This window comes from Leptonychotes weddellii, chromosome 3 (genome assembly GCF_054177405.1).
Source record: "Leptonychotes weddellii isolate Sample4059 chromosome 3, ASM5417740v2, whole genome shotgun sequence".
Lineage (NCBI taxonomy): Eukaryota > Metazoa > Chordata > Mammalia > Carnivora > Phocidae > Leptonychotes > Leptonychotes weddellii.
This window is the reverse complement of record NC_138371.1, coordinates 87,504,534-87,520,235: the sequence shown is the minus strand read 5'-3', so window position 1 is coordinate 87,520,235 and position 15,702 is coordinate 87,504,534. Positions and strand designations below refer to the sequence as shown.

The 15,702-nt window shown below is 44.6% G+C and overlaps 1 protein-coding gene across 1 annotated transcript in view; it reads right to left on the bottom strand.

The window, feature by feature from the left end:
• The window catches only part of NCKAP5 (NCK associated protein 5), a 797,038-nt gene extending 792,710 nt beyond the window's left edge, over nt 1–4,328 (bottom strand). Inside the window, exon 1 of the mRNA XM_081814565.1 lies at nt 4,101–4,328. The gene's annotated coding sequence lies outside the window, so the exon portion shown is untranslated. The remainder of the gene's footprint in view (nt 1–4,100) is intronic.
• Nucleotides 4,329–15,702: the final 11,374 nt, after the last annotated feature.

Here is a 15,702-nt window from a genome sequence, read left to right as displayed (position 1 = left end):
TGTTGGGGCATAGTAAACGTTGTGGGTAATGTTCTATGCATCTGAGAGATTTATTATTTCATCTATAAGAACACGCAACTGGGAATCCAAAGTTCCAAAGGCATTAAACTTTGTAGAATGAGAGAGCCAGAGAAAAACAAGCCTATAAGTTACCTGGTATGTTTAACTGGTTCTAGGACTTAGCAGTGTTCAGCCTCCACCATTCTGGCTGTTTAAATCCACTATCGCAAAATACTACCACTTCCGTTGGCAAACTTTTTAGGTACCAACCAAATGACCAACCATCGTTTCCCTTTTTTTTTTTTTTTTCTAATTTGTATCGCCTGGATTACACTCTCGACCAGGCTGAACTTGGCTACCAACACCCATACCAAGAATGCAAATAATCTTGATGTTTAGCCATAAACTTGGGCTAGCCTGCAAGAGGATTCTTATCTGAGACTAAAAGAAAAACAAACACCAAAGGACTGGTTAGACATTTCTAAAAAACTAGAAAATGTGAATTGCCAGTTCAACCAGTTGACACCTAGAAGTATTCATCTGATTTGCAGCTCCACCAGAACAATCAGCCCAGGAGAAGACAAGAAAAATCAAAGTTCCGCCATTGGCAAAGCTCATGAGGAAAAAACGCTTTCCATAACCAGAGGGCAGTACAGTGAAAGGTTAAGACCATAGGCTTGGGGTTCAAATCCTGAGCTTGTCTCTTACTGCCCATTTGACCTCATATTTCTGAACCTCAGTACCCTTGCCTGGAAAATGTACATTGTGATCATCATGAGACAGCATGTGCAAAGAGCTTAGAAATGTGCCTGGTATCCTGCAATCACTCAATAGTGATTAGGGGGAAGAAAACAGTATAAATCTTCTCCTACAGTTCCCATGAAGCATGCACTCATACACTTTTTTTCATCATTTATTGGGAACTCACTTGGTGCCAAGTGCTGAGCTATGCGTGAGATTACAAATTTGGCAAGGCCCGGGAGAATAAACTGGGTGGATGGAGAGGTGCCATGGGCAAAAATGTAAAGGTGGAGGGGTGCGAAAGAACATAGAAGCCTAGCTTGTTCAGGTAACAGAAAGCAGCATGGGTAGCCAAGCCAGTCATTTCCATGCAAATCATCCGAGGAACTTTTTAACAATGTCTGGACCTGAGTCCCACCTTGGAGATGCTGTTTCATTAAGTCTGGAGTGGGACATGGGCATCTGCAAGGTAAATCATAATGACAATAGCTAATACTCATTAGTACTTAATATATGCTTGGCATTGTGCTAAGTGTTTTAGCTATATTAATTTATGTAATCCACCCCCAGGTCTTCATGAGGTAGTCACTCTTATAAGCCCCATCTTAAAGACGTGAAATTCAAACAGAAAAGTTAAGGGAATTAACAAAGATCATAAAGGCAGAATGTGGTAGAAGCAGCATTTGAGCTTGGGCGGTCCAGTTCCAGATACCAAGTCCTCCATCGCTATGCCCTGCTGCCTTTGGACCTTTAGTGGAAGGTTCAGATGAACTGTCAGGCCAGGAAGCTCTGGGACAGATATGCAAGTAGGTGTGGAGGAGCGGAGAAGAATGAGCCGGAGTAGGCTGGCTGATACCACATCAGGAATAGTCCTGTTTGCATGCTCAGGAGTCTGGCCTTGAAGGCCTTCAACCCCAGGGAAGAAGAATGTAAAGCCACTCAGCACATTTATGTGATAAGTTTTTCAACCAAGTGCAGAGGGCTAGATGTCTGATGAAGGAAAAGGGATACTTAAGATTAGCCATTCACTTATTCATTTATTTAGTGTTATACATTGAACAATGACTCTGTACTAGAGGCTGTGGATATAGGAAGTATTAAAACATAGCCCTTGTCTTCAGTGGAAAGAGGGATTTATGTGGCAAGGAGCTCCAGATCCCACAGCGGAAGTTAACACAAGACATCATGAAGGTCTAAAGAAGGAAATCATCACGACAACTCCAAGAGTTCATGGGAGGATCTGATAGGCAGGGGTGTTGGGGGCATGGAAGGTTCCAGAGAGAAAAGGTATATAGGGTGTGAGTGGAATTGAGCTGAAGGTTAGAATCTGAAATCCAGGCTGCTGTGAGAGAAGGAAGGGGGGTAAGGAATCAGTGAGAAAGGGAAGAGAAGGTTCTATTGGCAAGAAGGGCTCCAGAAAAGCAAGGTGTGGTCAATAAGAAATAATAATAATAAAAAGGTTGAGACTTGAAAGTAAAGCCAAAGCACAGATTGTCAGAGCTGGGAACCACCTGACATCTTGTGACCTGTAAGTGATGCTAGATACCTTTTATACTATTTCAACTGCCAGAATCACCTCCCTTGGCCTTGTGGCCATTAGCTGTAAAATAATCACAGAGTTCCCTTTGGCTCTCTAGCAAAAAGAATGAGGAACGGAGACATTTAGAAGCATACCCAGAGCCAAAGACAACACAGGAGCAGGGCCAGACCACTCTATCTATACACCTTCACCCAGCCCTGTTCCTACAGGGAGACCTAGCAACCACACGTGGAGCCCACTTCTTCCATCATCTGCAGGAATGGAAATGTGGAAGGCAGGCTGGAATGAGCACGAAGGACTGAGTCTCCAGCTCTAGGTCTGCCACCATCTTGCCAGGGGACTCCGGACCAACCATCCCCCTTCCTTGTGCCTCAGGTTTCCTTCTGTAAAAACGATGTGCTCTGACTAACTTGAAAGCGGTCTTAGTAGCAGATCCCTTATTTTAAATGAAAAGTCACACAAAGCACTTTCAATACATGAAACATATCCAAGCAGGGGGTGTGTGCCCTGCTGGAAAAACTGGGGGCTGACAAACAGGCAGGAGGTCACCCACCATAGAAATCCATGGAAGACAGTGGAATATTTTAGGACCTTTCTGGCCCTGGCTTCTTACAAGTCTCTGAAAGCAGAGAAAAGGGGGAAAGCAGTGAAGGCTACCCCTCTTCTCCTGGGCGAGGGACAGAGCAGCTGAAGTGAGGAGCAGGCTGGGGCTCCGGGAGTGAGTCACAGAGTTTGCGTGCAGGAGCTAACAGGCTAAGAGCCACTTCTTGCCAACCCGCGCAGCCGGGCTGTCCGTTCTAGATGGCAGGAATCAGCCTCCAGTTGCTACGGACAGCGAGGCGCTGAAGAGCAAACCCAGCAGCCCAAGGCACACAGCAGACAGCCCAAGGTGCGCGTCTCCAAAGGAGAACTTCCAGGTGGCCCCGTGCGGCTGTGATAAAGAGGAAGCCTGCGTCCAGGCTGGAGGCACAAGGAGCCCCCTCTTCCTATCCCCCCAAGGGTATCTGGACAGTTCTAAAGAGCCAGAAGGGAAGGCAAAGAGAGGATGTGCATCTTGAATCCAGACCTAGCTGAGTGTCAGAATTTGACTTTTTCAGTAGTCCATGAATTCAGGTTCCCAGCTCAGAAGGCAAGTCAGGACAGTGAACATTTCTCCAGATACTCAATGGGAAAATATCCAGATAGGAACGGTTTCAATTTCAAAACATTTTTCTATACTTTCAAATTCCTCAAGAATGAATGAGCCGGGGTGGGTGTGGGTGTGTGGGTGTGGGTGTGTGTGTGGTGTGTGTGTGTGGCGAGGGTGTAGGCAGGAGGGAACAAGACACTGTAAACAACATGCACATATGAGAAAACTACAAACCACAGAAAGGATCAGAGACCAAAAACAAAAAGTGGGTTTCCGTCTTCCAGCACACTAGTTAATTAAAAATTAGTCTGTCATTTTCTATTAAAATTCCTAGGTCAACCCAGTAGTTTTTTGTATGGCTGGTTGCTTTTTATTTGGAAAAAAAAAAAAAAAGAAGAAGAAGAAGAAAAGAAATCCAGCCTCCCAGCAGAGTCAAAAGAGGACTAGGAATTCACTCTCTGTTATCTACACCCCGGTGCCTATTCTCAGACGAGAGGAGTCCTCTGCACCTACCCCCGGCAACTTCAGCACACTATAATTACAACAGACGCCTACTTGTGTGGCAGCCCGGAGAGCCTGGAGAAACACCTAAACATCATCATCGCACTTTAAAAGGAAAGCAAGCTGTATAAATAAGAAAAACTGTTACAAGAGTTAAAAAAAATAAAATAAACCAGCCCCCAGCCTTACTTGTAGTTAGCTCTTCAATCAATACATATCACAGTCCTGGAGACAGACACAGCCACGGCTCTTTCCAGCTAAAAATTTCTTCCCGAGGTTATCCGCTGTTTATTTTTGCAGCATTAAAAGGCCGTGCTAAGAGACCACGCTCAGTTTTTCTGAACATCCAAAGCAGCAGCGAAGTCCTGCAGCGAATTCGGAGCAAGTTTGCGGAGGCTCGCTCCCCGGGCCGCGGCTCCGTGGTTGCTCCGAGCTTGTAAATACAAGCTCCGTGGACAAAGTCCCAAATGACATCACTGGCAGCTGCTTATTGTTGAGTCTTTATTAACTGACTGTCAAAAAGAAAGGAGGGGGTGGGGAGCAAGAGTATCTTTTCTGCAGCAAAATCGGCATCTCGGAGCGGATTCCAGTTATACATGCGTAAATAATCCCATTGATGCAAATTTTCAAGAGCTTGGTTTTTCTCAGGTCAGAGCCTTTTTCTCCGGAAAAAGACACAGAATCGCCTCCACCAATTGACGCCGGATAAACTGAAAACGCGGAGGGAAAGTTTGCAATGCCAGGAGGGCCCCACTGAGTTGTTTACCCACCTGTTTGCAGTCGGCTTCAGAGTTTGATGATTCACAAATATGATTATTAGTTATGTCTTGTGTGGTCTAACAGCTTTTGCTGTGATACAGATACTTGCTTAACGTATTTCCTAAATGGCTTGTCTTGGGGTGCAACTCTTTTTAGACATACTCGAAAGGTTTTCATCTTGGGGTAGAAGAATGTGTTCCCTGAAATGTAGGCAAAATGTTGTATATATGTGCAAATAGGTGGATTTTCTTTTTTTTCTGAGAAGAGTGCTGGAAGCTTTAGATTCTCAAAATTTTTTTTAAATTTTATTTTAATTCCAATGCAATTAACAGTGTTATATTAGTTTCAGGTGTACAACATATTGAGTCAACACCTCCATATATTACTCAGTGTTAAGATAAGTGTACTGTTGATCCCCTTCACTTTATTTTGCCAGCTTCCCAAAATTTTAATGACCTACCTGCACCACCCCAATCATGCCCCCCCCCAAAAAAAAATCTTTGTCGAGTATCTGTAATAATCTCAAGGAGTATTGTAAGCCACCCCGGCCACTTCGAACCAGCAAGACAAAAAAGAGCACTTTCCTGCCTGTTTTCCACTCTCTCCTGTCAGCTGGTTCTTAACTTTTTTTTTTAATAGGACTCTCCCCACCCCCACCCCCACCTGGGGAAATCCACAAATCCTCCACTGAGTCTCTGTCATGAAGCTCAACACTCTACTCCATTCTCCTTCCTTCCTCTGAACTGCTCTAATGCTGCTGACTATTTATATTTATTTGCAGCTTTTTATATACCAACTTGTATTTTTAGCTTGTTTTGTAGCCATCTGTGTTCTGTCTCCCCAACCCAGTTTGAAAGGTCTTTGAGGGCAACCATTGTGTTGTGTTATTTGTTTACACTCAAATCGCCTGCCATAGTCAATCTTTGGCCCAAATGGGGGGAAGGCGCTAAGAATGGAGGCAGGAATAAGGTTGGCAGATTCCAGGGAATGGGGTGTATATTTAGATTAAACACTCTCCTGGTCCTTGGAAAACAATGACTTCACATCTCACTGCTTCCCCACAGTGGATGCTCACTGCATGTCCAAAACTTATTTTCTCAAGGAGCAGTGGTAGATTATTGATTTGAGAAGGTACCAAGGCCCCCAAATATTCCACTTTCATATAGGAATCACATAAAGACAGCGCAGAACTCCGATGGGTTCAAATCAACACAATATTTATGGAAAACAAATTAGAAATACCTAAAGATTTTCTAGAGCGAGCAATTCCACTTTCCAGAGTGATCCCACCAATAAATTCACAAAAGAGCTCAAGAATATAAGCCCAAAAATGTTCTTTCCAGCATTATTTATAAACCAATAAAGTAGAGATAACTTTAATATCCATCAATATGAGAAAAGGTAAGTTATACAAATTAGGGCATAAGCATAGTACAGAAAACTGAGAAGGTTTTGAAAAAACTGAGGTAACTGTACATATACTGATATAGAAAGAAGCAGTTGCTTGTTGCATGAATAAAGCAAACTGCAGTATAGAATGTAGCATATGATGGAGGAATTATACCAATTATTAACAGTGGTTATCCTTAGGGAGTGAGATAGAGGAATTTGCATTTCTGTATGCTTATGGGTGGTTTGATCTTTTTTTCGATGAGCATGTTCCACTTTTGTTATTAAAAATAAGAGAAGTCCATGGTTGTATAATTTTCAAAATAAATCATGAGAAGAGACCAGCTATTTTTTCAAAAATGTCTGACATATAGTAGGTGCTCACTAAAGATCTATTGATTGAACATCTTCCCAGAGTTTCTATGAGGCTACCGCAACACGTGGGGATGGAATGGGGTAAGGAAGATGTGAGAACCAGACACTGGATTTGCATTCCTGATCCAGTGACCAATCCCCCTTTCCATTACATCGGAGGACTGGTTTGAAAACCTCTTAGACTCTGTTCACCTTAAGCAATGATTAAAGTTAAGTGTTCAGAACATAAAGTGCTGACCTTTCTGTTGTGCAATTGCCGTTTGACAAATGGAATTTTCAGGTAAGACAAGTATGAACCGCTCTGGTTCTGTTCGCTGGTGGCTAGCAAGCACAGGAGGACAAGTCAGAAAGCTTGTAAGGGCACAGGTTGGCCCAGCTCCTTGTCATGGCTGGTCTAACATTAAGGAACTCTCCAGAGGAAGGTTAGAAAAGTCTAATCCATAAAGAGTCTTCAGAGCTTTGTTATGGACTCCGGGCTTTGAAATTCAGTGGCCTGGGGTGATGGCCCAATGCACAGGTCTGTCTCCTCTACACACAGCCAACAAGACCTCTATGACAGAAACCCGCAGGCATAAGCCATGCATTAGACACGATGTTTTTCTTTAGGGGGAAAAAGTCCACGAGAAAGAATGACTAGAAATTTCCACCAAGGTAAGCTAGATTTTTTCAAAGCACTATTTCTATTCCTCTAGAGAAAACATTCTGGAGTCTTTTCTTCCTTCCTAGTGAGAAGATATTTTATGTCTGTAAAAATTTCAAGAAAAGGAAAGCACAGACTGTATTTCTTGCATTTTTTTTTTATTTTGCTATAATCCACACATTATAGGAACCTGAAGCCAGATTCTGTTTAAATGCACATTTGGAACCCCTTGGGTGTGATAGGGTCACACTTCCTTAAGTGGAAGTTAAAGACAAGTATTAAACTTGACTTACAACTTAGTATAAAATTAAATAAGGGAAAGATGATGGGGGGGCACTGTCTTCCCCACCTCTACCAAGTGATCATTAATGCAGCTGCCCAAATTACCTCCTCACATGCTAAGATGCTTAGCTCACCTCCCCTGTCGGGGCCTTCTTGGCCTCCTTCAGGCAATCCCCTCTCCCCCCATGACACCTGCCCTCACCCATGGAGGACTGCCAGCTGGTGTTACAAAAGGCATACGAATGTCTACTTGTCTGCTCAATTTTCAAAACCTCTTGTACTGTATTCTTCATGGTTGAGTGTTTTCTGGAAAATCCCTAAAGTCAGAGATGGTAATCAGATCTGTGAGGTGTGAAACACAGCAAAGAGGTCCCTTAGAGATGCTTTTTGGTGATGGTCGTGTATCATTGGGGACCTACCAAGACTATCATCACAGGTGCGGATTTTACCTCCAGTGTCTGATTTCCCCTCTCTCTCTACCTCTTATCCCCAGAAGCAAGTATAACTACTGCAATTTATTAAGCATTTGTGTGTGCTACTTGCATTAAACGCATTACCTAATTTACCTTTAAAATAACCCAGTGAGTTACGTACTATTATTATCATTCCCCTTTTACAACTAAGGAAACTGAGGCCCACAGTTACTTAAATAATCTGACTATGGTCACACAATAGTAAGAGGTAGATCCACCATTTCAGGATTGTGAATACTAAAAAGAGATTTGATAAACCAATATGAATAATGACAAATTGGAATTAGATACATGTAGTCATTGTTAAAGCACTCAGCTCTGATTCCGATATGTGACACATGACACTAGACATTCAATAGACCTTCAGACTTCAATATCAACTAGTGTGATGTCTGTTTTGCTTAGTTCTTAGAGGGGATATGGTGTAGGCCTCAAAGACCAGTGCAAAGACCATGGGAATCATACTCACGGGACTTATGCCCAGAGGATCACTGGTGGAGTAAATTCTGCAGGCCCTTGGAAATGGGCAAGCTCCAATTGTAAGGAGAAAATATTGAAGAACAGGCATTCAAGTGTTTCCCTTTACACAGAGCCTTCAGTAACTCATAACTTTGTTCTGATACCCGTTTTTTCTTGTGGAGCTAATGGTTCTGCCGATGCTTAAGAGATTGCCTGTTGCCAGCCAGTCTACCCCGTAAAAGTTAATATGATCAGAAATAGGAAGCAGGAGAGAATTTAGAAGGAATAACATGGGCACACCTCAGCATTCAAACCAGCCTGGCTTTTTCGAGTGAGTGTCTAGGGGCCCTGAGAATCTGCATGTTTGAGAAGTGGCCCACATCGTTCTCATGCAGGGGTCTTCAGACCATATTTTAAGAAGCACCGATTATAACAAGAGAAACGAATATCAGACCTTCTTGTCTACAACCAGACACTGATAAAGACCAAGTAGCTTCATCCAGTTTCCTTAGGAAGGAGCACTGTGACCAACAGGCAAATTCCTGGTAACTGTTAGCTTCATGGATCACATCTGACACAAAGCTAGTGCACAAAATGCAACTTGGAAAAGACAAAACAGGCGTCACAACGATGGTCCCAAACACACAGTCAGATAAAAACGTTTTCAGGCTTTAATCGCTACAGATGTTACAGTAGTCCCCTATATAAATCAAACAAAAGCAAGAGCACACCGTAAAGTGTGAAGCCCAACGAAGTTCAGATTACTCTCCTAACAACTGCTCTGATGCATTTCCTGATATATCAAGTTTCAAACTTACAAATACTTTCTTCCTCATTGGGGGAAAGGGGGGTGTCGCTTGCTGGTATCCTCAACATACATGTAGTCTATTGGGTTGTTGACATGACTGGGGTACCAGGGACCTCTGGTGAGGGGCCGATACAGCAAACATTTGTTGAAAAAGGTGAAGGGGAAACATGTAAAATGAGACCTACCATAAAAATGTGTCCTGGAAATGGGGTGCTGTCCCCCCATGCATTTGCTTTCCCACCCAGCTCAGGATCTGGGTCCAGCCCCAGAGAAAAAGCGGGGGTTAATGTTCCTCAGGCATGAGAAGACTCTTGATGAAAGGCCCTATGTAAGTATAAAGTATCACCATGAAGTTGGAGGATTTTATTTCAGCCTCCTCATTGTGTTGTTGACAGTGCATACTGTGAGTTTGACATTTTTAACTACTTTGCTTGCCCCAAATAAAAAGGGCCGGGCCGGAGGAGGTGGGAAAAGGGGAGGGGGAGGGGAGCCATACCCTCCCCCTCACTTCGATTTTACACCCATCTGATGTACGGCATTGAAGTCCAGTTTGCCAGCCGGGTCCAACAATGCTACCTCAGAGATTTATGCAAATTCATTGAACTACAAGATGCAAGTTGCATTCCTTTTAACCTGAGAACAGAGTCGTCCTGAAACCAGAGCCTGAAGGAGGCCTCGAGAGACATGGCTGTCCACAGACTGAGAAAGCAACTCATTTTGTGTCCTGCGGGGATTGTCTAAATAAAAAGACCCTGAGTTCAATTTTCACCAGATACAAAGAAGCCATTAAAATCAGTGATCGCACCGAGGGAAGGAAGAGGGTGGAGACAGCCATTGACTCTTCGATGTGAGACGCCGATTATTGTGTGATAGGTGCCTTGAATAAAGCCTGTCCTGGATGGCTTGACAGTCAGCTCCTCGTACTCCTTGAAATGTACTGGGGCTCCTGCACCTAATGGTCCCTGCCCGCCCCCCCCAGACCAACCCCTGACAACTGCCCTGGGATGCAAAGAAGAAAGGGAGCTAACAGGTTAGGGTACCCCGGGGGGAGGAAGCAGGATTGGGTCCCCAGGGGACAGAGTCGCAGGCTTCTAAACCCCTGCCTGATTTTGCCCAAATGGCCAGCAGAGCCCTGGGCTGACTCCGGAGCCCCCAGGGGCCCCAGCATTCCTCCTTTCATGCTGACAAATCTTCTTAAGCTAAAAGGACAAAAGCAGGGATGCTGGAGGGAAGGCAGGGCAGGGTTCTGTTGTAGGGATGGGCTGGAAGAGGGGTGTGCCTTTTCTTCTTTCTTCTTCCCCTCACCTTTGGAACCTCACGCGTGGGCGTGCACGCGCGCGCGCGCACACACACACACACACACAGAGTACTTTTCTCTGATGCCCTGATATTTTAGGCTCCAGAAACACCTTATTTTTGTGGCAAGTATTCCTCACAGGCCCTTTAGAAAAGGTATCCTTACAGATCAGAGAAAGACAGGCAACCCTCTCCATAGTCTGTCCCCAACCAAATAGTCCTGGGAAGTCAAGAGCAGTGGCAGAAATGGGGGGCGTTCAGAGGGAGAGCCGCTCACTCAGGTACAAAGAACAACTGTGGAAACATGAGCCAAGGCTCAAGGGGATGCGTCAGGCTGGGCTTTAACCCAGATGGGTTTTTTCAGGTCCAGGGCCAGCTCTGCCCTCTTGCCCTAGACCAACAGAGAGAAAGTGGTCACCATGCAAGCAAGGATGATGCACATTTAGTGTACCTCCCCAGAGAAGAAGTCCCTGTTCTTTCCTCACCTTCCCAGGCAAAGCTCACTCTGGTGTCAAGAAATGGTCCCTTGTCCAGAAAACCACACAGTACTAGGAGACTCCATAATTCCCCTGAGGAATGAGCGAGCCTGTGAGACCTAACTCTGCAGATAATAGAGCCTCTCAGCTCTATTGTCACTGCTGTTTTAAACTTTATACCTTAAATAAATCCCGGGGAACTATTTGAAGACAGATTAAGCCTTTCCTGGGTATAATAATCTATTGTTAAACCTAAAAATCTACCGGTGGGGAAATTATTTTAAAACATAGCTTTATTGGGGCGCCTGGGTGGCTCAGTTGTTAAGCGTCTGCCTTCAGCTCAGGTTGTGATCCTAGGGTCCTGGGATTCAGCCCCGCATTGGGCTCCCTGCTCAGTGGGAAGCCTGCTTCTCCCTCTCCCACTCACCCTGCTTGTGTTCCCTCTCTCGCTGTGTCTCTCTGTCAAATAAATAAATAAAATCTTTAAAAAAATAAAATAAGGGATGCCTGGGTGGCTCAGTCGGTTAAGCGTCTGCCTTCAGCTCAGGTCATGATCCCAGGGTCCTGGGATCAAGTCCCGCATCAGGCTCCCCGCTCTGCGGGGAGCCTGCTTCTCCCTCTGCCTCTGCCTCTCTCTATCTCTCATGAATAAATAAATAAAATCTTTAAAAAATAAAAATAAAAATAAAATAAAATATAGCCTTTTCTAATAACAAAGAAGAATACTCATTAATTTTATTAGTTACCATTTATTATTTTGACTGATCATAATAACGTAAGTCCTATCAGTCAAGGTCATGAGATGCTACTGCTGAGCTAGAAACACTTATGATGTGGCTAATACCTTCTGAATAAATATAAAAATGATACATTCCGGGGCGCCTGAGTGGCTCAGTTGGTTAAGCGACTGCCTTCGGCTCAGGTCATGATCCTGGAGTCCCTGGATCGAGTCCCGCATCGGGCTCCCTGCTCGGCGGGGAGCCTGCTTCTTCTTCTAACCCTCCCCCCTCTCATGTACTCTCTCTCTCTCATTCTCGCTCTCTCAAATAAATAAATAAATCTTTAAAAAAAAAAATGATACATTCCTTGTTTGTATAGGAAGAGCATAGTTACTATAATAAGGAGCCTTTAGAATGTTATTTTAGCAATAGGATACTTTTGAAATAAAATCTTGGGTAGAATTTGGTTACCTAAAACAGTGTCAGGATGGTATCCCTGACCTCTGAGAGCCCACCCGCCAGCCATCTCCTACTCCCACCTGCCAAAAAGAGCAGAGAAGGGATACACACTCATAGGCAGGGCTGGATAAACTGAACTAAACTACATTATTCTTTCCCTGTCTACTCACCCCTTATTGAACCCTGCTCCCTGAGCTCTTTTGACCCAGACCGTCTGTAGCACCCAGCTTAGCACTTAATTATACACAGCAAGGACTCACGGGTTCACATTTGCTTTTGGTAGGCCACTCTTACCTCCCAGTCAGGTTGGTGTCATCCTGATTCAGAGACCATATTCTAGACTTGGTAGTTAATATGATGCTGAGCACGAGGCCTACAAAGTAAGGGCAAGCAGATAGATTTGATCCAACATGGGATGCCAGTCACAGACTTGAATGGGTGCCAGGGAAGCAGAGAGGCAAGGCATCAGTGCCTCCGAAGAGGAAACTTGACTGTCTCTCTTCTTTTCCTCCTCTTTTCCTTCTTCAGCTACCCCTCTTCCAGCCCACATGGCAGATGCAGATTATCATACCTGCCTGTTTCTCCAAGATGCAATCAGTATCATTAATAATGGTAAAAAATATATTGGGAGTCCAGAGAAAATAACACATTTTTGTCTAACAAATGTCATGTGAACTTGAAGACTACACCAATCATTATCTTTTAGGGATGCCTGGGTGGCTCAGTCGGTTAAGCGTCTGCCTTCAGCTCAGGTTGTGATCCTGGGATCCTGAGATCAAGCCCTGCATCGGGCTCCCTGCTCAGTGGGGAGCCTGCTTCTCCCTCTCTCTCTGCTTTTCCCCCTCGCTCATGCTCACACGCTCTGGTGCATGTGCGTGCTCTCTCTCTCTCTCAAAACAATAAAATCTTTTAAAAAATCATTATTTTTAAAATTTATTATTGAATTTGCTAATGCATTCACTGAGTCACTCTCCAAATATTATATGGAGCACTTTACGGTTTATACAACAAATCCTCATTGGACGCCTCCTGTATTCCAGGCTCTATGCATATTTTGGAATCCAAACAGATACAGGTACTCATAGAATATTCTTTGGGCGTCTACTGATTGGGAGGTATAATAGAAAATACATAGAAAAATATTTTTACCCCTGTTTTGAAGAAAATAAACTGAAAGTGTAGGGACCATTAGTCTAAGGATGAAAGGTGTTAACAGATTTTATGTCAGAAACGGAAAAGTTAAGGTAACCTGACAGTAATGTGCAGCTAATTGAGCATGATGCACCAACCTCTTAGATACAAAGAACTTAGTCATACTTAGTAGGGGAGCCTAGTTCCTCAATGGTATTGTTGACTGAGTGTGAACTGTGCTTAACAGGAGGTTAGAAAGTCCAAAGGTCATCATTAGTGCCACATATCAGCTCTTCAGGGCCTCTCCTGTAACACATTCCTTATTTTGGACATAAAATAAGCAGATCTTGCTCTCATTTCAATGTAGAGACTAGATTCATTTCCACCAAGAGTTTTTGGCCTTGAATGTGGATTAAGCCACATTCCCAGAAGTAGGTAACCTCCCTGGCCCCCACAGCAGACTTCCACAACAGCACTAAATTATGTCCAGTCCCCAGGAGAGACTCATTCACTCTGGGAGAGGGGAGTCCTTGATATGTGGGACTTCAGTTTGGGGTAGAAGTGGGCTTCTTACTAACTTTGAAACATATATTACGCTTCTGGTGAGGGAGAAGGAAGGAAAGAAGGAAGGAAGGAAGGAAGGAAGGAAGGAAGGAAGGGAGGGAGGGAGGGAGGAAGGAAGGGAGATTTCAGAATCACTGAGGTGAGGGCACGTGTGGAGAGAAGTCTGCCAGGATTGGTCTGCAGTGCCTGGGGGTACAAGAAAGTCCCGGTCTGTACTGAAGACACTGGCTTGGGGCCTGGCCTGACCAGTATGGCAGTGTAAATATTCAGGTGCATTATGGCATTTAGCTCTGGATTGTATCCATGATTTATTGCCTGTTTTACTCCTCTTTCCATTCTTTCCCTATCCTCAGCAGTTTGTTCCCCCCCCAAAAATTCTCTTTTAATTCATTGTCCTCATGTTCCATTTCCTTTTGATCTATATTTATTAGCTGCCAAGTGAGTGTGAAGCACTGCAGGAATCATCAATAATATTGCTCCTAACTGGATGGAAAAATAGCTGCTCATGGTTTCCCAACTCTCGACCCATCCATTGTCCACAGCTTCGGTTGTAAGTCCATGAGGTGCCTTGGGAAAGGCTTTGTTCAATCCACATAAAACCCAAGTTTAGCAATGAAAGTCAAGCATCCTGGGAAACCCCTTGGTCTGGGCAAACCAACAGGGTTGATCACCCTAAGCCTACCGAATTTCTATTAGCAACTTCCCAAAGTCTATAAAAAAAATCTAAGCGGGGGGCACCTGGGTGGCTCAGTCATTGAGCGTCTGCCTTCAGCTCAGGTCATGATCCCAGGGTCCTGGGATCGAGCCCCGCATCGGGCTCCCTGCTCCTCGGGAAGCCTGCTTCTCCCTCTCCCACTCCCCATGCTCATGTTCCTGCTCTCGTTGTGTCTCTCTCTGTCAAATAAATAAAATCTTAAAAAAAAAAAAAATGTCTAAGCAGGAACAGTGTGTTTCTATACAAGTCCCCTAACACTCCCAAATTGCTTCCATCAGCCCCTCCCGTGTAAAGATTCTGCATGGCTTCCTCTCTTTCCTCTTGAGTCCCACTTCCTACAGCAACATAAACCTCTGCTCTGGTCTTGTGTTTCTGTCTTTCTGGACAGCCTTCCTTCCTTCAGCATCAGCCCTTACCCATGGGCAACCTCGTTTTCTTCCCCCACCCATCCCAGTAAAAGACATTTGGCCAAATTGTGAGGTCTTTTCAAATAGACACTGGGGTGTGTCTTCCTGGGAAGGTCTCGTCTTTCAGTCTGGAACTCAACCTGTGGAGGACGTGGGCTCGTGCTGCCCAGACCCCTCCTCAAGCAACAGGGGGCCTCCAGCTGCCAACTCCTTCAAGATTTGCCTCACCCAAAGGCCCATCCTTCCCAAAGGGGCCCACATCCAGTTACTGGTCCATGCAAGAATAAAAAGGCCAAGGAATCCTGAGTTCATTCGTGTCACCCTATGGGCCATATGCATTTGACAGCTGTCTGTAGGGTCGGCTGAGGCTCTGTGGCGTTTGTATCATGGTTCACCTTCTCCTTGTGTCTAGTCCACATTCTTCCCTTCCCTCCGCAGGTATCAACCTCAATCACCTCGCCCCACCCCACAACCCATATCCTAACCCAGTCAATATACAGGCTCTATCTCAGTTTCTGCTTCTAGGGAGCCCAACCTGTGTCACAGCCTCAAACCTTGAGAATTTTAAGTACAAAACAGGAAAGTGTGTGTGGTTTCTGCAGAGTCCTCAATACAATCAATACAATACAAGTTCTTAGGTAACTAGGACACTGGATCAGGGTGAGAAACTACGGGATACGCTCCAGCACAGAAACAACCCAACAGATCATCTAAAGGAAACACACTTAAAGCAGGGCAGCAGCTTGAAGAATTAAAGAAAATACATCAGGTCAAATACTAACAGTGGTAAGTGTGATGCCCATAAACACTGACAGAGCACCTAGGATGTGCCAAATGCC